The following is a 26,473-nucleotide window of genomic DNA, read 5'->3' on the forward strand; positions in this document are numbered from 1 at the left end:
GCAATATGTTTAATGTCTTGTCTCCACTAATACAACTATGGTCCAAAAAAGGAAAAAAAACCCCACAATGATGACAGTGAAGTTCAAGACTTCAGAATTGTTGTTCTACGTTAATTAAATATATGCACTCTATGATCGTACTGGATTATTCTCCAAAATTAGTTCTTGTGATTTTGGTCACAATACGGAGTATTACAACTACGCATTCCTGCTATAGCTATGACAATAATATCATTATTAGAGATTCTTTTGCCCATGATAATTGTGTATTAAAAATTTGATAACCCCAATCTTGAGTTCCAGGAATCCCCGACCATGAGGAAGGGGAAGGGCAGGAGCTTTCCAGAGCAAAAGTGCGAAGTGTAGCTAAAAGTGTAACCATACAGTCGGCTATTTATCATGATAAGAAAGTTATAGGGATCACAGAGGTGAGCTGGTGAAGTCGATATTCTTGAAACTAAATCATTAGGGTCAGTATCAAGACAAATATTTCTATAAATAATTTGTATTTTGTTGTCAAACTGGACTCACTGAGATATTTTCTATTACTGTTCAAACAAGACAGATCCTTCCAGCAATATCATATCTCTGCAGCACACGTTCTACCACTGCTTTCTTTGTGTGCAGGTATTTGTTTTTTTGCATCAAGAGATTTTACTATGAGATCAGAATAAACGAATGCACAAATTGTAGAAGGATAAATTTGTTTTGGTACTGCAACGGCTGACTTTAACGCTCACCCAAGTTGGCAGGTATGGGGCCCAGTGTCAGTTCAAATCTGGCTGAGTGCGTAACACATCACCCTGATTCAAATGAAGGTCCTTGGGATTACCCTCCACAGTCATTAGATCAGCATAATAAAGGGACTCTGACCAGTGTAAGAGGAGGAGGTGTGCCTAGGGTCGGGTACTTGGTGTGATAGACAGCGACCTATTAGGCCTACACGTGAATGGAGGACGCTTCATTGAATTCACTTCCTCAGTTTGTCCCTGGCAGGCCCCAAGGTCACGTCTGCTCACTGCTGAGGAGGCTTTTGTGATGGAAATCCAGTGGATAAAGTTTAACCCCTAGAACAATCCAAAACCTGGTCCTGCATGTTCACTAGCTTCCCTCGTTCACCCCTCGTGCTCCAATCCAGAAGCAGTAGGCTGCAAGTCCTGTGGCAGAGCCTTGTTATCGGACCCTCCTGCAGATTGGATGCATGAGTGTTAAGTGAGCTTAAGTGGGTTTTCATTGTATTCTTTATATTTGTCACAGATGTTGCTGTGAGCGAAAAAGGCACGGGGGTGGAGGAACAGAGGGGGAACGAAATCCATCTGTAATAATCTGCATTCATCTGCAGAAATAAGTCGACAATCAAAAAACAAGTCTGTAAAACTGATAAGATTCAGTGGTTTTGATGGCAAGAGGCCACTGTCAACATTTCGGAATCACACCGTCCCCCTTAGGCCAAGCTGCTTTTCTTCTCATTCCCCTTTTCTGAGAGCTGTGCTTAGACTGAATATTAAATTATGAGATTAATGCTGGTTCAGCCTACGTGAGCTCAGCTAGTAGCCACGTCTTTTATAGTGCAGAGAGAGAGAGAGAAATCATACCATCAATGCTGAATATGCCCATCTACCAGCTCCGTACGTTCTCATTATTCATCTAAACGCTAATCTGCTCCATGTCAGTTGACTGCCTTTAATATTTTTCATGCCAACAAGCAGGATTCATCTGTTGTGTCGTTCTGCTGCTTCATCGTGATCTTCTTCTCTGTTCTGCAATCAGCATTCAATCAGAGATTCAGGCTGCGTGTCTGTAAAAGTGACAGTTTACTGTTTAATGACACGTTTGAAAACTGGGATATGATCTGCTTCAGAAACGGGCAGCAGAAAACAAGAGACTATCAGCTCTGTGAGGCTTCACTTAGCCATAGCGGTGCTTTTAACTGAATGCTAATGTGGCTAATAAGCATGCAAAATGGGAACTGCACATATTTTACATGCAGGCTCTGAGGCGTACTACAACATATATTTAATGTATGCTGCTTTTAAAAAGAGAGATTTCTAAAAAAACAACAACCCTGGGGTGTTTCTGAATTACTGGTAACAGGCTGATTTGCACTATTGATTTCTGTTACTTCATATTAGGCTATTATTGATTGATTGTACTGATCACATGCACAGTATTCTTATAGTGGATCCAATTTAAAAGTCTGTTTTCTCTATTGCTAGTATTTTGTGAGTCTGTGTGAAAGTTCTTGTGGGAAAGCGCCGACTTTCTGCAAGAGGAACAACCATGAAGGTAGTTTTGATTGCCCATTTTTGAGATGAAAGATACTGTTGCAAATCTTTACGGATGAAGTCTCGATCCATTAAGTAACTGGTCTTTATGGCACTGTTAGTCTTGGATTTTCAAACATGAACATTAGATCAAGCAGACAACCAGTTAGTTTCTGTCCACAATCCCAGAATTTCCATTGATTGTCATACACGGTGCCCTGTTTAAGCTCCTCTAGCTTCCCTTAAGTTGTTCTTCGAGGTCCTGCTTTTACTGCTCTGTCTGACTTAATTTCTGTCTCCATGTTGAAGGATTAAATTAGCCATGTGGTCAAATAAAATTAAGCTTATGCCACTGGAAATATTTTTCTGATGAATAAATAATAAAATATAACTTGAAAAGCACTTTACATATAGGTTGATTAACAGTGAAATAAAATATGTACCTTCAAGTAATTGCAAATCAGCTTGTGAGAAACAGAACTGGATGGTTATCCCTCGATTAGTTACTAGTTAGTTTCATTCAGACCTCATGATTCAGCAGAGGTAAAATCAAAGGGATTCTTTATTTTCAGATTGTTTGCAATGTTTATTTCATTTTTTATGTGCACTGTAAGGATGATGAGTCCATTTCTTGAGCCAAAAATGAGAATTATTGTATAAAACAGGTTGCAGCAGCATAACACGTGCACCAGTGCGTCAGTGATAACAGTGTAGCAATTCCAGCACAGCCTAACCTGATTCCAGTTCTCTACAGCAAACTGTAGCTCCACTGTCTTTATGTCCATCTGCTTATGAGGACTCTATTTTAATGTGTTCAGCAACTGAATAATCTTTATTTCATCCCTATTATGTGTCTGTATGTGTGTCACTTCCTGCCTTTGAACACAAGGTGGGGCTGTGAGACCTGCACTAATCACCCGACCTCCCACTCTCATGTTTCTCATTTCCTCTTGGTGCTGCTGTCATCTTTAATGTCACGGTGGTGAAGTGAAGAAGGTGTGACCGGGTTGGGAGATTGTGTGTGTGCATGTGCGTGTGTGTATTCCTGAGGGTCTTGTTTTCTCTCTCTTGCTCAGGCATGGCAGTGCTTGATTTGCTTGGAATTGCAGCTCAGTGATGAGACAAAGCAAAGCGTGTCAAGGTCATTCAAAGCTATCATCTCTCTTTTTCAGAAGTGAGAGCCGCTCGGCAGCGGAGCATGGGAAGGATAGGTTCTTTAAAAGCTTTCCTTATAGTCCCATAAGCATGGAAAAATGAACTCCTGGTCCAGAATCGTTTGATGCTCAATGATCCTTTGAGGCTTTAAATTGTTTTACCAGGTGTAATCATCCTCCTGAAATGTCACAGAAAGGCATTTGGTCCTAATGGACTTTTATAGCGTTTCTTTGATAGGATTGAGTCCTTAAAACCAGCTATAAGTTGGTATGAAAGTGGATTTTAGCTGGAAGAGAAGAAAAGGTACACCTCTCAGGTAATAGCTGAAGCAAGAAGCATGTCTTTACTGTGAAATGAAAACCTTGTGTCAGCAGAAAAAAAGAAATCTCACTGAGCTGGAGGTTGGAAAATTGAGTCTAGTCTGCCTGCGTGACTTCCATTGTGATATTTGTGAGTTCAAAACAGAGATGATGATGTTGATTTCTCTCTTCAGAATAAAGTACTCACATAATGCTATGAAGCTGACTTTTCCCCACAACAGCACCAAAACAAATCAAATTCAAGGCTGCAGGGGAGGTTTTTATTGCTGTCTTGTTCTGTTTGAGGATCAGTCCCGTGCAAGTCTATTTTCAAGCAGAGCTGGATGCATTCCAGTCTGAGTCAGAGCTGAAGACTTTGCTGCAAAAAATGAGCATGAGGTTTGTTTTAACATCATTGAACAACACATTGTTTACCTATATGTATTTAGTGAGCAGGTTTATGTTGCACACAATAGAAAATGATTTTCATTTATGTGCTCAGCATATAAGCACACCTGGGTGTTCCTCAGCCCTGGAAGCCAGTCTGTGTCTTTCCTGAGAGCAGCTGGGCTTTGGATGCAAACCAGTGACCCTCCCTTTGATGTCCCACATCTGTTGTGTCACATCACAGCAATTTAACACGCACACGCACACATACGCATGTACAGTGACCCCTCCAAACGCCTTCGAAGCTTATGTCTTCTATGTTGTGAGATGTGATGATTCATGTGCTGAGGTGGTTTTTTCCTGTTCTCAAACTGATCTCCCTGCTGAAGCTCAGTCTGGGGGGAGTTCTTTTTTTTCTCCTCGTCTTTCCTCATGCTGTGCATTTTCTATGGTTTCGGTTCGGGGTCGCTGCTCATGTGGTCGACCGGCCAGTGCTACCTAGCCTGACCTGTCTCCCCAATGTGATGTTTGTGTATTGTATGTATGGTCGGCAAGGTGTCATCTATCTGAATTGCCCCTTGGGGATAAATAAAGTCTCTTTGACTTTAGCCTCAAGAATATGAAAATATTTCAAAAGCCCAGTAAAACTTAATCTAGAAAGAACTACCACAACCCTCAGAGCTGCCTGACTGAACCCTTTATACCGTCCTTCACTTATTTTAAACCAGCTCTTCACTGCGTGCAGGGATGATCGTGGCTCAAGAGTTGGGCGTTCGTCTTGTAATCGGAAAGTTGCCGGTTCGAGCCCCGGCTTGGACAGTCTCTGTCGTTGTGTCCTTGGGCAAGACACTTCACCTGTTGCCTACTAGTGGTGGTCAGAGGGCCCAGTGGCGCCAGTGTCCGGCAGCCTCGCCTCTGTCAGGGTGGCTGTGGCTACAATGTAGCTTTCCATCACCAATGTGTGTGTGGATGATTGTGTAAAGTGCTTTGGGGTCCTTAGGACCAAGTAAAGTGCTATACAAATACAGACCATTTACCAATCAGTGGTCTTTTTATCAGTTACTGGACTACCTCCTCTTTGGTGTCATGCTGAAGAGGCAGACCCCAAATATGACTCAGATGAGAGCCCTCCTGAAGATTCCTGCTCCAATCAAAACTACTTATCTTTCAGTTATTTCAAAGAAAAGTCCACAGATGTCTAGACCGTCACCTCCCCAAAGTGGTCGATGACATCGGTTTTCTTGTAAACCAAGTGGCAATCTTCTTGGCTGAAAAATGAAGTCAAACAACTGCAGCTTCTCTAGTTTGAGGGTGGCTTGAAAAGCATTTTAAGTATTTCCTCAGAGTCCCACATTAAAGCGTCCAATTCTTGGCATGAAATTAAGATTTTTTTTAATAGCCTGATCCGTCTCTGTAGCTGATTCATAACAACTGACAAATTACAAAACCATTTGGTTTGGTTGAAGCCTGAGGCTAGGGATGTGCCTGCTTTAGTTAGGAATGTTACAGGTACAGGCTGTGCAAATAAATCTGTTGTTTTTGCCGCGTGTTGCACAATGCAGGTTGCTAACCAGGCTTGCTAACTCTAAAAGATAAGTTACTGCTCCATCCTGCCAAATATGGAAACATCAGCAACAACAGCTGAGTCTAAAACACAATCACTGATGTTTCAAAATAAGGAGCATAGCAACTAACGGGTGCTGTCACCGTGACCATTTCTGTTAACGTTACAGGTCTGGAGTGGCGAACTGAAGCAGAGAAGTATAGAAACATGAAATGACTAAAGCAGAGAGATAGTGAGGACAGGGAGCAGGCAGAGGGAACGGAGGCAGGGTGGCTGGTGGCATACATGAGAAGGTCAGAGTAAAGGCAGAAAACCCAGAGTTATGTCCAGAGGGAAAAGCTCTGGTCTTAGTTAAACTCTCCAGAAAGATTACAGTGCAAATACTAGCAACCCTGCATGGTACCTCTACTTAGCCAGCAGAGCAATCTGGCAAAATTGGATGGATGGGCGAGGGATTAAATGCAGAGGGAGACTGATTAAAGATTGAGTGCAGGTGTGCAAACCAGCGAGCCAGGTGAGACCAGTCACAGTCATGGCTCCATGGAGGGAACACAGACAATAGCAGAAACGGGGAGAGGAGAAAAAAGATAGAGGGCAGATCATCACTGAAAGGGAAAGGAGACCACAGCGATGCCCTGCTGTGCTGTAAACACAGACCTTTGTCTTGCTGGGTACAGTTACAACCATAAAGGAGATATTTGTAACAGTCTATGAAAAATAAACATAAATTGTTTTTGGGATACTGAAAATAGACTTCAGTGGATTTAATTTCAGAAAAAAGTTATTTCAAATTGAACATATGATTTTATTATGATGCATAATTTTTTAGTTATGTTTCTTTACTGAGGTAAATTAACCGTCTCCACTCCATTTATCTAACATTTTACCAAAACCAACCAAACAGCAACTGGTGAGGTTACAACTGAACGAGCTGTTTGAAACTGATGTCAGAAACAACGGAAGGATCTCTTTCAACGAAAGAAACATTTGCCATTTTGATCTCCTCTACAAGATACTTTGTACAATTTCCAGCCATTGAACAAAATGTCTGTTTTATTTTGCAACCAGAATTGCTGCCACCTGCTGGCTGTTATTAAGAATGCATGTTTAAGACAACATTGATTGCACTTTTAAGACCTTTGCCCATACTATGAAATAAGTCTTCCTGTTATCTGGATTCACTTACCCCAACATTGGTCAGAATAAGAGGACGCACAAAGCTGGTTACGAGTTAACAGTATTACAACTGTATCATTTAATGAAATGAATGGATGGGTTATCATTGAGTATTCCATTAAATTAATATTTAACAGCCTCAGTGATGTTTCACATGTAACAACAGAAATGGTAAAATGGTAAATGGCCTGTATTTATATAGCGCTTTACTAGTCCCTAAGGACCCCAAAGTGCTTTACATATCCAGTCATCCACACACACATTCACACACTGGTGATGGCAGCTACATTGTAGCCACAGCCACCCTGGGACGCACTGACAGAGGCGAGGCTGCCGGACACTGGCGCCACTGGGCTCTCTGACCACCACCAGTAGGCAACGGGTGAAGTGTCTTGCCCAAGGACACAACGACTGAGACTGTCCAAGCCGGGGCTCAAACCGGCAACCTTCCGATTACAAGGCAAACTCCCAACTCTTGAGCCACGATCATTTGAACAGAATTCAAACCTAAGGTTAGTCTATGTGCAAATTTGATATAAGGTCAGCAGCATAGATGTCATGTTTGCTTATAGAAAAATAGTTTTAGTAAAATTGTTTGTATCAGCAGGGAAAAATTCAAGGAATAAAGTTGCACCTCAGAATCTCTTTATTACTGATAAACCTCCCACTACCTGCACACAGAGGTCTGAGGGCTCTTCCAGGAATGGTGATGATTTTTTCTGAAGAGCAGATTTCATACATGCTGATATCTTAGATATCTTAGCTTTGCAGCATAGGTTTGTAGCCTAACCATGAAGTTATCTGGATAAGACTCAATCGTGCTTCATAGCGCAGGCCTCTGGAAGCTCTGCCCATCTTTTATATACAGTCTGTGAGGGCTCTCATTTTTTATTGAGACAGCTTGAGTTCACCAGAGGTTTCTGCTGGACTTGAAGGCAGATCTACAATTCCTCCACTTTTTTTCCACTTTATTTATTCTTTCTCGATGTGATGATGATGCAGATGTAGGATGAAGTGTTGTGAGTCACACAAAATTTCTGGTACAACATAATTTTGTCCCAGGCTTTCATTGGTTACAATATTATTATAACACCCACTTTGTGTCTCTGTAACTGTGACCGAAATTTTACTGTGATTCTTCCATCGTGGTTGTCTTTAATCTGAAATTTCACAGTGTTTACCTGCCTTTACACTCCTCTTTTGTGTAGTTGTCTTCAGACATACCCAGTCTAAACTCTTTTAATCTGACTGCTAAACCGTGGAGCTACAATTTGATTGAGATTATGTGATATTATTGCATGTGAGATTATTTATTGTTCAGGAAACTTCCAGAAATGTGGCATGTACAATCCCAAAAATGACTCGTATTTCTAAGAATATTATTTTTATGAAAGACAATAATTACCTCTCCACAAGAGTAGCACTTTTGAATACTTCTGTGTTATTTCCCACACAGCACAGCTTGTTAATTTTTCATTACAAAACCCATCCTTGCACATTTCTTTCCAGTGGCGACTCTTCACCAGAGTTATTTCAGTCCAGCAGTCAGGCTGAATTTGTGACCTAAGGAGCAATATGATTGCACGGGGAATAAATGGTTAACTCCTTAGTTTACGAAGCAATTTTCAAGTTCCTTTTTTTTTTAAAAGAAAAAGAAAACTATTGGACACATAGTGTGCACAGCTTGGCTGCAGCAGAGCTACAGTCAATCAGCAACTATTCAAACACAATCAACCATGTTCTGCTACGGAGCCGCACAGAACTCCTCTCCAATTACAAACACAATCACATCTGATTGCTTTTCATGTCTGCATTGGTCACTTTCCAAAAAAAAAAAAAAATGCTCGCTCTGTGTGTGGGAGACAGATTTCAGCGTCATAACTCGGAGAGAAATATCCAATGCATTTTAACAAAGGAAAACACATGCGTTTATTGTAAGGCCCCTGTGTATTTTCCCTGAGTATAATCACAATTTTTCATGTGTTTTTTTTTTTAACTGTTCCCACCAGATGTTCTCTTTTTGCATTTCTATTTATTATTTCCTCTTGTGTACTTTGGCAGCAGGTATTCAGAGAGAGCGAGGGAGACAAAGTGCCGCAGCTACTTCCAGTTATTTACTCATACGCCGCACAAACACACACAGGGCCGTTTAAAAACTATCAAAAGCTGGCTCCAGACGTCCTCTTTGTCGCTCTCCGCTCTCCACAGTAAAATATTCATAAACGGTTTTGCTTCCAGTTCCTTTTTAAAGCAAACACACCGCTGTCTCATTGTTTGCATCATCCTCGCAGCCTTAATAGTGCAGTGTAAATAAGCAGGAGTTGGTTATTTAGGAAATGTTTGCGGTGTGGGTTGTTTTTCTGTTGGCAGAAGGAGATTAATGGTTTGTTTGCATTCCCTGCATGCTGTTTATCACAGTGTTGTGATGGTGATACATGCAGGACATATTATGAAAGATAAAGTGGCAGGGAGGAGGAAGTTGTGTAAATGTGATTTACCGTTTACATGGGTCATAAAATTAGAGTTTATGTTCACATTACAGTTATTTTTCTTTCATTTGTGTGTTTAGCTTCTGACCTCTGGACATTTGGGTGACGAACTGAGCAGACTGCGATAATCAGCAGGTGATGAAGAGCACAGAAGCTAGTGAAGCGGTCCCTCAGGGGAGGAACTGAAAATGTGAACTCTGACTGAATTTCTCTTCTCACATTTTCAGAGCTGTTCAGCCCCTGACTCTGCTGCTGGGAGCTGGGAAGACTTGACGAGGATGCGATAAAGAGATTTTAAATATAAAAAAAAACCTGGCATTTCTTTATTCAGAGCTGAAGCTGAATAAAGAAAGTTGGAAACCACTGTTTGTGTATTTAGCCTGTCTGCAGTCGGATCCATTGGGATCATAAAATATTCTTGAGTTTCCTTGTTAAATCTTGTAAAACTGATCGTGGTAAGTTCTGAGTTTGAGTCCTCTCAGTGTGCCGTGACAAAATCGTGCTTGATCCCAACCCAAATTTGAATGTTGGGCCTCAGTCGTGCAGGCCTGGAAAGGGGTGGGGTACTGAATACTCCTGGACTGGTTGGTGAGCCATTGCTGGATGTTGTTCATCAGATGAAAACACCCCAAAAATATTGCAACACTAAAAACGTCCTTACGATTACTTTGATCTCTAGCAGGTTGCAGTGGATGCCGTTAGACGATGCATAGACGACGGCATCTTTTCTGCAAACACTTGAGACAAAACCTGCAAAAACCCTGAAACCTTCAGATTAAATGGCCTGCTTTACTGCTGCAAACAACATATTTCAAGAAGCATAATGTTTACTTTAAATATAAATGGTCTTTGTTTCTCACCACCTTTCAGTTTCACTACCTTTTGAACTGTTAGTGAGTGTTTGCAGACAAGTCGGCGTCTTCCATGCAAACTACTGGCGACTGCAGCAACCTGCTTACAACTAAACAGTCACAGGGAGACTTTTGGTGCAGCACTATACCCGACTACCCGACCTTCCAACCGTCAACCGTCATCAGTTTTCCAAAAGTTTTTTTTTTTTGCTTGTCAATTTTCATTTTCTCTAGCACAAAAACTGCATATAGTTATTATGTGGTTTTATATTATGCATTATATTACAGTATGCAGTACAGTGTGTTTCACAGAGATGATGCTGCACTTTGTAGGCTACAGCATCTGGCTTTGGGACTTTTAGGGAGACAGGGATGATAATCTGAGTCTGACACTGAGGTCATCAAAACAACTGCAGCTGTGGTGAATATGGACTCCCACGGAGTCCCACTTTCGTTCCCTGATGAAGGCTTCTGTGCTTGTTTTTTTAGGCTAAATTTAAAGAGATAAGAATAAAGGAATTCAAGTGGTTATTTGGAAAAAGACAGCATTTGAAGTTTTTTTTTATATTTTAACTGCATACGGATGATTGAATGAATATTTATTATCAATAAACATAGTAAAAAGGCTTTATTATAAAAACAATAAGTAAATAGAATGAATAAAAACAACCAAAAGAGGAGGGAAACAGCAGCATTACACTCAAAAAAATGAATGAGGTGGATTGTTCAGTGTATATTAATTATTTATTTTCATTTTACTTAAAATATATGTTTTTGTTAAGTTAACATATGTTTTTCTAATCAAGTCTACGTAATTGTGTCTATTATTCAACGTACATAATCAGAGGCGGAGCCAGACATTTGAAACACCCGGGGCTTAGCCCAAAGAGTAGTATGCATGTGGGATTTTTTTTTTTTTTTTTTGGGGGGGGGGGTGTAGAAATGACTGAAAGATTAATAGGCTCTGTTCAAAAAAGAATGACTTCATATAGGGAAAAATATATATCACATGTGCAGGACACCTTAAACTAGTTTTTTAATTAAGCAGCAAGGCAGAACAAGGTCAGGGCTGCATCAAGACACGAGGACTAAACCCCAATTCAACCAGACCCAGAACTGATCCTGAATTAAAACAGGACTACAACAGTTCAAAATCAGGACTACTGAGGACTTAACCAAGACAGAACCAGAATCAGAACTAGATGATAGCACTAAAAATCATCATAGACCTGCACTACACTTATTTTTTTAATTCTACCAAAGTCCACTATTTAGATTGAGAAAAGTTTATATAATTATTTAGCCTTGTTGTGCAAACAAGCCTGCAGAACTTAATAAATACAGAATTTGAAAAATAACAAACCTAAAAAGAAACACTAGGTACGAGATACATGAGGACCTGTCTGTCCTCGTTCTCCTCTCTCTCCCTCTTTGTGCTGACAATCATCAAATATACAGTTGAAACCAGATATTTACTCTTCAGATAAAAACACTTTTTTAATTGTAACATCAAATCAGACTAAATGTTTATTTCTTTAGATTGATAAATATAAAAACATATTTGTTAACTTTAAGAGTAAAGAGAGAAACTATCTGTATTTCTTAATTGCAAATGGCACCAAATTGTATTCAAACTTGAGCCACACTTATGGAGCTCCACAGTTCTTTTCCTGGTGTTTTGGTTGATATCTCTTGATTTTCCCATTTCAAAGAAACAGGCTCTGTGTTTTGCCTTATATGCATCCACAGCTGTGCCACCAGTTTACTCACATGGACTCTACTAACCTATCAGAAGCTTCTTCAGCTCAGAATGGAATCGTCTGGAGTTTTCTTATTAATTAACAATAAATTTAGTGTACATGTACTCCTAAATTTGATGAAAGTGATAAAAATAGCTCTGTCTCTCTTTATTCTGAAATTTAACTAATTCAAAATATATTTCAATATTTATCTAAAACAAAAATTTACTCTGTTGTACAGTAAAAATGTTTTGTTTTCTCCCTAAAGTGTATGTAAATATCTGGTTACAAATGTGAATATCCTGCTGTGTACTGAAATCCCTCTTGTTTTGCATAGAAATATACTGAACAACATACAAAGCATAATATATAAAATAACATTTACCTGAGTTTTTTCTTTGAAAGAACCCTCGAATGTCCATTCTTATGTTTCAGTACATAACTGAAACCGATTTAGTCGGGAGGGTAAGAACTGAGAATATGAAATAAACACACGTAAGCTAAGACTCTAAAAAAAAATAGCATTTGTTCGGCTTTTCATTTTGCCATTTGTTGATTCACTTGAAGAGCGAGTAACGTAATATTGGTCAAGTGATCAGTTTGATATCAATCTTTCGTGATGCACCGTCATATTTACATTATTTGTACGGTACGAATGATTTGCTTTGGTACCTGGTCAAACTTAAGCTCTCCTTAGTATGGCTGGCTCCGTCTCTCCAACAGCGCACTCACGGGCAGCAGCTGCCCCGCCCCCTCGCTCAGTCGCTTAGTGCCTGAGCTTGGATCATACCAATATCAGGGGGGGATTCACGCACAGTCGTAAATTCCCACAGTGTGCACTATGTGCTTCGAATATTGTGTGTACTTTTTGTTTTATACAGTTGTCAGCCAGGCATCTAACTATGAAAAAATTACACTCCAAAATACCCCGGGCTTCTGACAAAACAACCCGGGCTTAAGCCCCGTAAGCCACCCCCCCGCTCCGCCCCTGTACATAATACTAATGTGTTACTTGATCGCATAACATTTAAGTTAAGTCAATTAGGATCGATATACCTTGTATATCCACAAGGTGGCAGTAATGCAAAAACAGTTGTAATGAAACCGCGCAGAACAAGAAGGTTTCACGGCTTGTGCCTGCTCATGCACAAGACTTCAAATTTAACTGAAAAAGGCTGTTTTGGCGCCAAGCTGCTGTTTCTTTGAGAGGTAAGACCACTTTTTTCTTTGACTATGTTGTGTAGTATCTATATGTCCAGCATGGTTATATTTTGCGTTTGTCTTACAAGACATGTTATATCGTTTGCGTGTGCTTGTTTTACATTAGTTTTACTGGGTCCTGGACATGCTTATTTTGTGGACTGTGTAAGAAACATTTTTATTGTTTTTTGTTTTATTAAGGGATTAGCTACAGGGGTTCATGGGGTTATTCTTTCAAGGGGTTATTTTTCCATTTGCTTTCTTGGGATTCCTTTTCTGTAATCCGAGAGTCGGAAATATCGAATAGGATAGCAAGGATAGCATAAAGTGACATTTAAAATCCAAAAAGTCAAGGGCGAAAGCCACTGTGACACCATTGTTCTGCTCTATCAGTAATCTGTATTATGTAAAAATGGTCTGTAAATACAGCATGTTTCCTAGCGGAGTTATACATATCAATGTAGTTATAAATTACAGTTTGTGAAAGTACACACTTAATTTTTTTAATAAAATTATTCAAGACATATGAGTGGACAGACAATGGAGGTCGACAGACCTGGTGATAATTGCTTCTATAGAAAGTTAGCACATGGCAGTGTCAATCTCTTGCTTTTCTTCTGAGTAGTATTTTATTTAGTTGTAATTCAAACAATAATTTGCTTCTTGAAATTAAGGAATTAATTTTTTTTTTCTTTATAAATCTCAGATCCTGCCTTTACCTGCTCCCTCCTATACTGATGTGGTGTATGTGGTATTGCTGAGCTTGTATGTGGTATGTGAACTGTTATACTTTTAAAAACAAAACTGTTTTATAAGTTAAGTTTTCTTTTGTGACCCATCCCATGCCCCTGTTATTTCTTCTCCACATCTGAACCATGGTAAAGGTTGCAGTTCAAGGGCCTGAGGCATGAAATTCTTTTCAGATCAGCTGTGATCAATATTTTTTGGAACTTGATAAATAACAATAAAAGCTGTAATGGCTCCATTAGCATTTTGTGTAAATGTTTGTGTTAAAATTATAGCTTTAATGAGGTCTTACTACATTAGTTTTAGTTTGTATATGTGTACATATAGTATGTATATTTACAGTACAGTATGTTGTGTTTGTTGACATATTTTCAGGTGGAAGCAGAATATGTGAGGATTACTACTGCTGCACATGTTACAAGGCTTTTTACACAACTTGACCAATACACTGACCAGCTCATAAAAGTCTTCAAGAAAAAAAGGAGGCGTTGCAGGGAAGAAAATTAGACAAACTTTGGCCCCAGCCACACAGGTGCGTTATTCTGTTGGTAGCAAAATATTATGGCTAATAAGATCATTTTCAAATTTAAACAGCTAGTGTATGGTAGCTGCACAGTGCACTTACATTTATATTAAGCAAGACAAAGTTTGGTACTCAAAACGTTGGAAAATTTAAATTACCTAAACATATGTAAAATCTGATCCCTTGATTTAGGTTAAACCAGAAGTGAATGTTTTTATGTTATGTTTTGAATGCAAAAAAGATGATGTATTAGTTTGTCTTTACCTCCATTATGGACATATATAATGTGGTGGAAACCCTGCCCAACAGGTTAACTATTCATGTCCATGTGATGATTAGTTGGTCTTGTGTACATGTCTATCTGTGCAGTGGATATGTCATTCATTTTGCGTATAATGTGAGTTTCTGTCATCCTAAAGTATATCTGTTTTCTCTTCCTGTATCTCTGCCACTCTCTACAGAAGGAAACCATTGAAAAGGGGAGGGAGTGTGTCCTCAGGGCACTACCTTTTTACCTGAATGAAGACCCAAGCATCCTCTTCAAAGAATAATTGGTTGGTAATTTTAGTTTAGTTTTTTATCTGTATTAAACCAAATTTTGAATAACTAATGTTGTTGCATGTTGTAATGTTGTTGTTGTTGTAATTTGCATGGAACCTGTTTAAATGTTTTGGGAAATCTTCTTGTATACCCAAACTATTTCTATTTATCGTTGAATCTGTAGTCTAAAATAGTGGCGCACTGGGGTGCATGTTCCTAATATTGTGTTTACGTCATTAAAGGGTAGCTTTGGCCCTTTTTCTTTCTTTTTTTAAAACTGGATGCCATTTTTCTCTGTTTTTGTGTCTAAGCTACAGCTGTTCAGAGGGAGCTGGAACAAATTACCCTTGCTATCTTTACCATCGAAAGAGCTGATGCCAGCACTCCTCCAGCCGATGTGGGTATAACCATCTAGTGTGTCCTGCATGACCTGGAAGACCTGGCCTCTGCATGTGCACTCTTAATGGGTAGGATATATGCACTGAATCTCAGTTAACCTCAAGACTTAAAGCTAAGAGACAATCAAAAGCATTGAGATTTAAAGGATTTAATTGAGAGATGATACTGCACCAGAAATGTTGAAGGGTGGTGTGTATATTAGCGTTCAAGGCATATTGTTATGAGGTGGAAATATGTTCATATTCAGTTTGTGTTACATTGTGTGCATTGTAAAGGTAATTGCAATACATACTAAAAATAAGGGTAAGTTAGGAGGTTGATCTGATATCCTCGTGTTGGTGTTGTTCCCAGATCATCATACTAAATGTTGTTCCAGGATCAACATTGCAAGTGACCAATCAGAATGTTGTGACGTCATACTTTTGCGACTTCGGGAAAAACCGGCGTAAAACAAAAAACTGTACTTAAGCTGCGTGAAACCGCCTCTGTCCGCCGATCAACTGACCCTAACCCTAACCGTAACCCTTTAATAAACAGTAAGCAGAATTGATATTGTCCTTGCAACATTGGAATTTCATAAATGCACGAATGGCTTGGAATAGAATAACGTCACAACAATGTGATTGGTCACTTGCAATGTTGAACCTGGAACAACATTTTCATGATGGTCTGGGAACAACACCAACACGAGGATATCAGATCATCCAAGTTGGGAATGCAGGATGAATGTATATTTTGTGGACTTTTAAAGACGAACAATTGTTTCCATGTTAAAATGTTTACATCTGAAGTTTTTTGCCCAAACACTGGTAAAATAAATGTTGACAGTGGCGAGTGTTAAGTGGTTACTGCTGTGCTGTTGCAAAAAAACTGAACGCTGACAAGCTGTTTTATTGTTAGACCATAATGTTGGCATGTTTTGTTAAAGTTTTATTTGGGATGGTGATGTAATTTTCTTTGATTGCTAATATCAGTGGACTATTTATTATTATTATTATTATTAATATTATTATTATTATTATTGTTGTTGTTACATTTTTTTTTTTTAAATTGTGGCTGTTGAGGTGGACACTTCACTTTGCATTGTTAAAGGAAAGCACTTCATTGGCATTGTGTTACTGGACTGACCCTAAGCAATCATTGCAAATAGCAACTTTGCTATCCATTTTAGACACTAAAAGAAAAAAACACTCACAGACCTTACTAGCATCACATGTGCATAACTCAAGTGTCATCTTATCAATGTGTTATGTGATCTTCAATGCGTTTTTTTTCTCTTCTATTTCTGGTAGATACAGACATTTAATTTAAAGTCTTGATGTTGCATCTGTCTACATACTGTTAATTACTAACCCTAATGAGCTGTTGTGTTTTATTTTGGACTGGGTTTACACAAATGCTCACTGAATGTGTTGGCAATAAAATAAATTTTAAAAAATAAGTTGGATGTACTTAATTCATTTGTGTGGAACCTGTTGACAAAATAGATTTATGTAAAACTAATTAATAAAGCACAAGGTGGCTGAAAATATAATATTTGAATTAATCTAACTTAAATTTAACATTTTACTGCCACAAATAAGAAATGTGTTGAAGTAACTAATCTAAACTATCTAACCTGAAAATATATCATCTATGTTCATACAACATAACTTGATTTAGTTAGTCTTAAATATGTCTTGTTAATCTTAAGTAGTTTTTTTAAATTAGATGAACTAAAGATTTTTGCTTTAAACTAACATAATTCAATTTCGTGGAACCTGTTGACAAAATAATTTTAATTAAAGTCAACGTTTCATTTTTTTGAGTGTATGCACATATTATATGTGTTTGTATTGAAGTGTGTATTTCAGTGCCATGTTTACAGTAAAGTGTGTAGTGTGGTGGAAGTTGTCATTTTAGAGTAAAAACTGTTCCTGTTTCTGTCTTGATTGTTCAGAACTGTTCGAGACTGATCGGGGTGTACTGTCCTTGCTGATACTGTCTGCCTTCGTCAAACTGATGGCAGAGATGGAGTCCAGATGTGCGAGCTCCGTCCCAACAATGCTCTTTGATGCTCTCACCACTCGGTGCAGCTCTTTCCTCTCTGCAGCAGCACAGCTGGCATACCACACTGTTGCTATTTGTCAGGATGGATTTCACTGCACTCCTGCACACTTTCTGTAAAGGTTTGGCTTGTTTTAACTTTCTGAGGATAAAGAGGCTTTGTTGTGCCTTCTTGACCAGCTGGGAGATGTTAGTGGACCATGTCAGCTGCACTGTGAGGGTGACTCCCAGGTACTTAAGGCTCTCTACAGTCTCCACTATTTCACCATGAATGTGGAGTGGGAGATTTTGTTTCCTGACCCCAGATCCCTTGAAGTCAATAATCATCTCTTTTGTTTTTGAGGTGTTTAGGGCCAGATCATTGTCTCTACAGCACTCAGTCAGATGGTCCACTGCCAGACTGTAGCTGTTTTCATCCTAAAAAGAAATTAAGCCAATGATTAATTATGGAATCAGAGGTGCAGATGGTGCGTTGGGCTCAACATACATCCACTGGGAATACCAGTGTTTTTGATTGATGATATTTATTGTGTTTTTTATTGTATTATATCTATATTGTATTTATTTTTTATTGAGCTTATTTAATGTGTCTAAGCTTTATTTGTTATAGGGTGTATTCAATGTTTTAACTGTTGTGCGCTGTGTGAATAATTTCTGGTCTTTTGGGATAAATAAACTGTATTTTATCTTATCCTCTTTTATGTCTCTGTCCTCTCGTCCAACTGTGGTCTCGTCTGGATAGAAAAAAACTTGAGTTGACAACAGGAAATACCCCCAAAAGTACCCACGTGAGGTCTTAATGATGCCTACATCCATCTTTTATATGCAATCTATGTTTAAAGAGAAACAGATAGCTGAGTGATAAATAAAACAGCCAGTAGAGCCCGGAGCTCCGGCCTCGCCTTCACTAGATGGCCGGTCACCATCTGAGGTGGATATAAATGTTAGAGCGGTAGTTTCAGAAATGGAGCACCGTCATGGGGAAGGTGGTTCTGGGAAGCAGTTTTCACAGAGATTTCTGTCCCATTATTATATTTTTGGATTATAGCAAAAATTATTTGGTTGGCAATAAAACAAACTGAGCCACATGAAAGTATTTACTTTCAAAACGTGTGGTTTGGCAGGATAATAAATCATATTCAGCTGTGCTATTTTTGGGATATGGCACTGAAATAAAGTTTCATGACTGTGGGGCTGTCTTGAGCCCCCCCTTCCAAATCCTGCTCCAGACTCTGCTCCGCTGGTCTCTTTGGGAGAGCCTGGTAGGTGAGCAGAAGCTGTTCAGTATCATTTCAAATGATGTTATTTTTGAAACCAAGCAAAATGTCTGGCAGGAGAAGATGTGGAAATGTTTGTTTATTCATTGCTGAAAGCTGGTTAGTTTGCACATTAGCCCCCGAGGACAGAGTGACATCAACCTTTGAAGCCCAACAACATGATCATAATCCCCTTTTGAATTCGAACATAATTGGTATCAGTTGTTGAAAGAGGCGATGAATGAAAAAAAGATGACTGAGAGAACGGTCTTGATGTAGCTTTACATGCTAATTATTTGGCTTATCTGCGTAATGAAAGAGCAGATCAGTGAATAAATGTGTTTGGAAAAGGGAAAGGTTTAATTTCTACAATCTAAAATTCATCAGTCCGTATTTCAAAAGGAAATTATTTTTTCATCATCAAAACATCGTTTAATTGGAAGCAAAGACCCAGAAGAAGATGATAAGTTATAATCGCAATCTGCTTTATATTCACGGAGAAGAAACACCACAACTTGTTTGGATAAAAGTTTGAAATAAAACAGGGCGATACAATCAGGTGCATGCGAGTTTCTCAGCCGCGCTGCCTGACAGATCGTCTTATCAAGTAATGGCAGCGATATCTGCACACTAAACAATCTGGTGTTTGCGTTCACTGTCAAGCAAACGTGTTTCTGTCAGAAGGTGGATTCAGATGTGTTTCATCATCAGCAGCAGCCTCAGCAGCAGCTGTCTAATCCAGTCAGTTACAGATATTTAAATGTTAGAGCTGCTTAACAAAACAAACAAACTCAAAGACTGTAACACAAGTGGAGCAGCCCAAAGTCAAAATGCCACAATCCACCTGGATCTAAATTTATTTTACCTTCGTCCTGATTAACTGGGATCAGTGAGGATATTCGTGCGTCTTAATTTTCCTGATTAACATCTAAAGTCTGCCTTCTGCTGCATTTTGCATTACTAAAGCCGTACATCCTGTTCTTTGCAGTAAATTTGTTTTCTGGGAACCCATCAGGGAAACTTGAATTTGTTGCTGACTTGTCATTAACAAGCCGCTGGATGTTATTTGCGGAGAGAAATCTGTGCAAACATAATTCGTGACAGAGGAGAAGATGTTTGCTCTTTTCCAGCCCCATCTATTTTTAATGAATTTGACTTTTTTCTGGTACAGGAAAACAAATCGACACCCAGAGAGGATGACATGCAGTGCTATGTTTGCCCTGCAGGTGACAGCAGTAGCATATTTATAATGCAAACACGTGCACCGTGAAGAATAAGGAGAACCGAATCATCTTTATTGTAATGTGATGAAAATTCAACAGGCCAGTTTTTAGCTCATTTCCAGACTTCCACAAACAAAACTTTGATTAGCTTTGGTGCAAGCTGTTTCCAGAAACCAGCGGTGTTTCAGCCAGCTTAGTGCTCTGTGCTTTCTTCTGTGCCCTTTTTGTTGAACCTGCAGCACCGAGGTTTTTGTCAGAATGAACGTCACCATGAAAAACAAATTTACAGCAGATCTGGGAAAAGTACAAAGGGGGGAAAAATCCATCTCAATCAAAATAGACGACATTTCGTTCACTGCTCTGCGTAACCCCATTGATGTCTTTTGAGATTTGAAATGCTGAAGGGAGCAACTAACCCCCCTGACTGTTGCTGTTCTCACCAGACTCAAGCTGTGTTTTTCTCCGCTGCAGGAAAGCAGTGAAATTGCTGACTTCCCCCTTGGGTTTAAAACAGCGACATGTAAAATTAGGTCCTCTCTGTTCTCTGTGTACAAGCTCATGGAGATGTTTTCTGACAGGTTCATTGGCTCAAAAGGGGGAGAAACAAAGGGAAAAACAGAGGTTTGCATCAAGTAACTGGGATACTGGGGAGTTTTCTGCGATTTTGCTCACAGAGCAATGCATTCAAGTGCAGATAATCTGATATAATTGGTAGAAACCTCCGGCACAGAACAAGGTTCCTTCATGACTTTGCTCTGGGAAGCTGTGAGGTTTTATTAACCTTACCTCACCCGGCCAGGACTTATGCTGAGCGTGCATGTTGTTTTCCAGTGACAGCCTGCCTTACATTCATGCGTACCGGCTCCACCTCTGGAGCAGCTGGCTGTTATTTTCCTCTCTCCACGGCAACAGCAGCAGCCATGTAAGGTAACTCAGCAGACAAAAAGATTACTTACAGCAGTTCAATTTACAGCTACACTCTTAGAAGTAGGGGTAAAGGCCATTCCTCTCCTTAAGGGTACAATCTACAGAAATGTATGTTTTTACAACTGGAAGTTTAATTGATTAGCCCAATTGGACCTTTTTGAGGCCCAAAATGGTACATAAGTGTTCCCAAGCATTAAAAAGTGAACATTTGTGCATGTTTCTTCTTCTTCTTCTTTTTAAGTGCTTGACAAGGTAGACTGTGTTTAAGCAAACAGGAAATAAAATAAGATAAAAGTACAGTTTTACTGTCTTGTTATTCTGTGATCTGTCCAAGGTGCACCAGCGACAGCTGAGGTACCTTTGAATTTCATAAGAACTGAAGAAAACTAATAAATGGATGTTCTTTTATTTTATTAAATTGAATGAATAACTATGAATCTGTCACATCAACTAGGCTGTAGATTTAAATGTACTCCTGTGCCTGGTGAGCTCTCTCTGGTTGCTCTGTTTTCTTCCCAGATGTGCAAATTTTCAATTCACTTCAAATTTTAATTCAGTTTCATTTCTATAGTGCTGAATCACAACAACAGTTGCCTCAGCTAAAGCCCCGACAGTCAGATGGCCCCAAATGAGCAATATAAATATAACTGGTGTTTCTAAGGTAGCTGTAGGTGCAGATGTGAGACAGATAAGGCTTTGAGCGGTCAGTAAGGCTAGAAATGTGTTATTTCTGAGCAGCTGAATGATAACAAATATGCATAATAACAATACAATATTTTATATTTATTCTAGTGTGTTAATCTAGTTAAAATGACATTAACGGCATAACCGCATTAACGCCGCAAATCTCCGTTAGCGAGTTAGCGCAGATCACCCAGTGCGTGGGGCTGCATGGTGTTAACGCATTAGCACAGTTAGCTCGTTAATGCAGTTAAGGCGTTAACGTCATTTTAACGAGATTAACGCTGACAGCACTACACCAGGTCAGTTTTTGTATCACAGAAGGCACAAACTAATACACATAAGTGCACCCTGTCAAAGGGATAACGGCTATACCACAAAGGATAGTACCACAGTGACAAGCTGTACAACAAGGTACTTTATTTGCCGAGTGTAAGAGGTTTTTAAGGGGGCCTTTTAAAAGCCAGAGGTCACACACATCACCCACTTTAGTTTACTTTTATTGGGCTGGCTGAAGTGGAAGCCATCTGATGAAGCCATGTTTTATTACTTGAAAGTATTCAGGAAAGAGAGACAAGTTCTGTGATTTTTTTGTTGAAAACCTCAGCTGCCTTTAAAACACCTCCCACAGAGAGAATTGTGCGCCCTCGGCTGTGCGAGAATGCTAATCATAACCTAAGTAGACGCCCATGTGTTAGATTTAACATTGTGTAAAATCCTGTGTGGATAAGCCTCCTGCTGCTAAAGATCACAGTGTAAGTTTGTCTCCTTCTGTAATAACCTTTACTGAGGGCATTCTCCAGTGTTGTGGCCAGAGGCGGAGCCGTGGCCAGGCAGCGACGGGCGGAGGAAGAAAATGATGAGGTGATGGTGGGGAAATTAAGTGGAAGAGATGTGAGTTAATTGTATTATATGTAGAGAGGGGCATCTGGCAGAGAAACCCGTTTGCTTTATTTGTCAGGCAAAATAATGAGTAGGTCCAGTGACACTTGTGCTCTTCGTCTCTGGCTTCTGGTGAGTCGGCTGTGAGAGGAACATTAATCATCACATCAAAACTATTTCGTACTGCAAAGATTCTCGTTTCTTTGTGTGTGTGTGTTCCACTTTTAAATAGCTGCAGAAAGGCCACACAGAGAGCCCCGCAGTGCACAGTGGGCCTTATCGCCAGGCATGCTGCAATAATGTGACTGTTGTCAGTTACGCCACTCGGCATTTATTTGCAATGCTTTGTAATCCCCAGAGGAAGATAAGTAGTAGAGGCATTTAGGTGGAGCACTTTGTGACAGAGCATGCAGAGATGCTGAGATCTTACTGCCCACGCAACAACTGAAACAGCTCGCAGATGCAGCGCTAATCAGAAAGCGTATAAACATTTAGACACTCTTCCGTGCATATTCAGACAACGGCATAATCTACACATGACTGCTGTCAGGAGGGAAAGGCTTAAAAGAGGTAGGCATACAGTTGTTCTGATTCTTGGGCATTAAATAATGAATTCATTCACAGCCTAACTCTGATTGTGGAATTGTGGTATTTATAAGGGAGACCTCCATCAATTTTCCATGTCAAAGCCAGTTAACCAGTAATGGGAAGTGCTACTTTTAGAGTGAATCGTCTCCTGTGGCTTGAGTCGGAATTCATCAGGATCTGTAAAGGAAGGCTGTTACATGGCAGGCATGCTGTTTGAAGGGTTATATGTATGCTGCCGTATGATTGATGGTGATGTTGGAAAAATGCACCCCAAAATAATTCCTAAAATAATTATTCACCCCTTTAAGTTTAAGATGTTCTAGATTTGAGTGTTTATGTTTAAAATATGTAGGTTCAGCTGATGGAGGTTTGCGTTGGTATATATTAGGCTGTTTTTTTTAAACAGTGAGGATATTATTATTAATATTATTATTTCACACCAGCTGTTTAACGGCAATATTTAAAAATGTTTAGTTGATACTAATGTCTACAACACACCACAGCTGTATCAAAGAACTAAACAATGAATAAATATAATTAGCTGTACAAACGCAAGAATCCAAAAATACTTTAAAAACACTCAGCAGCAACATCTCTTTACAAGTCAGCATCTTCCAAACAAGCTGAGGGTGACCATAGCAACCCAAAGGAGATTTTTGTTGTAACATCCACTTTACAAGTGATTTTACCAAGCACCAGCCATCAACCTCCAGCAACCACTGACCAACCGTTTGGGGAACACACATTTTCCCCATCAACATTTTCCCCTTACAGAGCTTTCCCAATGTCCTCTAGGCCTGAATGACTTTGGCGTTAGGGAGTGATGTTATCGGTATTTACTTCCTGGCATGTTGTCACAAGCATCTGCAGAGTGATAGGATTAATGAGTGCAGTTCAGTAAAATAGAAAATAGTTCTTACGTGAAACTACTCGCATCAAAGCCTGCGGATGTTTTTTTTTTTGTCACTATGAAGCAAAATAATCGAGATGCATATCATCATAGAAGCAAGAAAAAGCATTACGATTTCTTTTGGGTTGAACTGCAGCTTTAAACTCAGCAGCTCGAGCTCAAACAGAAGGCACAAAGACTGAAGCAACACCTCAGCATGCAGAGTGGCTGTGGTTTAAACCTCTAACCCTGGGATTAGTACACAGCCTGCTCTCAATACCGCTGAGTTTTACTATGCAAAGTGATCTTAGTTTTGGGCTAAAATTTATAAGAACTTATAAAAGTGGAGAAAAGATTACTCAAACCCTTCTTTTAATACTGCCAGGCAGCTGAATTACGATACAGTGAGAACCCACAAGTGGTCGCATGAAAATGACAGAAAATAAAGGACCTGGCACAGCTTGGAGGATAATCCTTGTCTACTTCCTGGTGTATTGCTCATTAATCAGGCTATTGTGGCTGTGTGGGTCAAGGCCAGGGTTGCTTAGCACTTTCTGATTCTGTTCTAGAGATTGTAGGAAATGAGGAGTCACACAAAACAGCAAATATCAGGGTAACAAGAGCAGGCTAAAGTACTCAAAAGCAGAGGCATAATTAACGTTACACTAAAGTGGCTTTTAACAACTTCAAAGCCTCATGCTTCACATGTTTTCAGGAAAGTGCAAAAACACTCAAGTGCTAAATGTCAGTACACCTTTCAGATACTTGAGCTTTTCTAGAGTAGTTACATCTTTCAGTACGTCCATGTTAGACAGCCAGCAGTATACAGAGAAGATTACCTCCACCTGTATGACCTGCAACATCAAAGGGGGCCTGTGCTCATTTAAAGCTCCGTATCTTTATGATTGGTCTGCACTAGAGTAGCTTTGCAAGTTCATTATAATTTTTGCCTTATACTGGGGCTTTCTGCACTCCACCCGTTCATCTGCTGCCTGCAACAAGCCTGCTCCTTTGTCTTTCAGGTCACATCCCTTGTAAACCAACTTTCTTGTGATTGGCTGCTCCTCCCAATTAGAAGATCAGCACGTGGATGGGCCTTCTGAGCTGATAGCCAGAGAATATGAATGATATCCCCTCTCTTTGGCATCAGTTTTCTCTCATTCATTTGTGGAGACTATTCAAACTTTATGCTTAATTGACTGGTAGTTTTCTTTGACTGCAGGTAGAAAGAGAAACCTCAAAGACTGCAAACATATTTTCTCATATTCCAGGTCAGTAGCAACAACACAGTATGATGTGAATCTCAAGTGGTGGGGAAAGGGCGAGGGTGCTTCAGTGTGGGGAACATGAGTTTCGCCCATAATAATGGTATAGGGTTGTGCCTTTGCAGGAATTTTCTGCCTTTTGAGATTTTTTGGTTTTACAAATTCAAGTCTTAACAAATCTACATGTAGATCTGCTCTGTCTACACAAACACCCACCCAAAAAACAACATTGTGCAGCTCTCAAGTACACATAAAAGCAACGAGTTTGACATGACCCTCTCTCAAGAAATGTAGGCCAATCAGAAGCCTACAAATAAAATCACATTACACATTATTGACAGTCGGAAGCAAATTTGTTTTCCTTGTCCACGTTTAAATGCAGAAATAACAGAGCCTTTTCTGAATATCTTTACTCTGGAAGGACCTTTTCAAAATATCAGGTTTTGCTCAGAAAAACCTACGTTTACCAAAATTCTCACATCAACACGCATGAGTAAAAGTTTCAAGGTGTTTTCTCCTGATCATGAAATGTTCCCATGTGCATGCTAACTTTCCCAAGCCCTCCCATCTCATGGCTGTCTGGATTTGCTGCCATTCAATTTACTGAATTGCATTTGTTTTGAAGGGTTTGTTCATTTCAGGAGATAAAGTACATGATAATGGACAACTACAGCCCCGTTTTCCCCTCCCTCCAGCTTAAATTGCAGTGAAAAGCAAGAGTGGAATTGTAAAACACATTTATCTGCCTCCGACAACCGTCTCCTTTCTGAATAATTAATGCTCCGGGCTTTATGTGTCTTGCGTGGTTTGTCCTTGAGGGCCTGTTGAATCGGGACATTGAGAGACCGGGCTGCTGGTGACACACACGGCCGTACATCAGACTTCCCGAGCGCCTTTACATTCAGAGGACTGACGCGACCAAACTTTTCTTTAGTAACAGAAACAAATGATTGCATTAAAAGCCGCTGCAGCGTCTGTCAAGAACTGTTAATGGAGGTGAAGTCATGCAGAAAGGGAAGCAATGAGTGTTTAAATGTAACAGTAAATAAACTCTCATATAACAGCAATAACATAGAGTTTATTCACAATAATGCAGAATAAAATAAGGATAAAACTGAATAGCAAGCTAGAACTCGTCGTAGTGTGATCTTCAGCTTGGAAATGGCAAAAGTGGGCCGACAGTAATAGTTCAAGCTTATTTTTTGAGTTTGTTCTCCCAGCATGTGGTTAATATGATTTGAAACAGTAAATTATTTATTCCATGTTTTGTGCCATTATGAGAAACAGATTTTGTCTTTTTTAATAGCTGCTGTGTTTTGTGTTTTGAATCCAATTTTGAGTTATAATGTTTGTCGGACGTGCAGTGATTCCACTGGAGTATTA

General features: G+C 39.5%; 1 long non-coding RNA gene across 5 annotated transcripts in view; it reads left to right on the forward strand.

The window, feature by feature from the left end:
- Positions 1 to 18,033, forward strand: part of LOC308406323 — a 30,281-nt gene extending 12,248 nt beyond the window's left edge. Inside the window, exons 2-8 of one of the 5 annotated variants that reach the window (XR_013973512.1) lie at positions 9,415 to 9,469; positions 9,562 to 13,289; positions 13,831 to 13,896; positions 14,247 to 14,403; positions 14,856 to 14,948; positions 15,246 to 15,401; positions 17,273 to 18,033. This is a non-coding gene — a long non-coding RNA (uncharacterized lncRNA). Of the gene's footprint in view, positions 1 to 9,414; positions 9,470 to 9,561; positions 13,897 to 14,246; positions 14,404 to 14,855; positions 14,949 to 15,245; positions 15,402 to 17,272 lie in introns of all 5 variants that reach the window. The other 4 variants (XR_013973513.1, XR_013973511.1, XR_013973515.1 and 1 more) reach the window with 4 other exon arrangements.
- The last annotated feature ends 8,440 nt before the right edge of the window (positions 18,034 to 26,473 follow it).

Source organism: Rhamphochromis sp. 'chilingali', assembly GCF_963969265.1.
Source record: "Rhamphochromis sp. 'chilingali' genome assembly, chromosome: 11".
NCBI classification, from domain to species: domain Eukaryota; kingdom Metazoa; phylum Chordata; class Actinopteri; order Cichliformes; family Cichlidae; genus Rhamphochromis; species Rhamphochromis sp. 'chilingali'.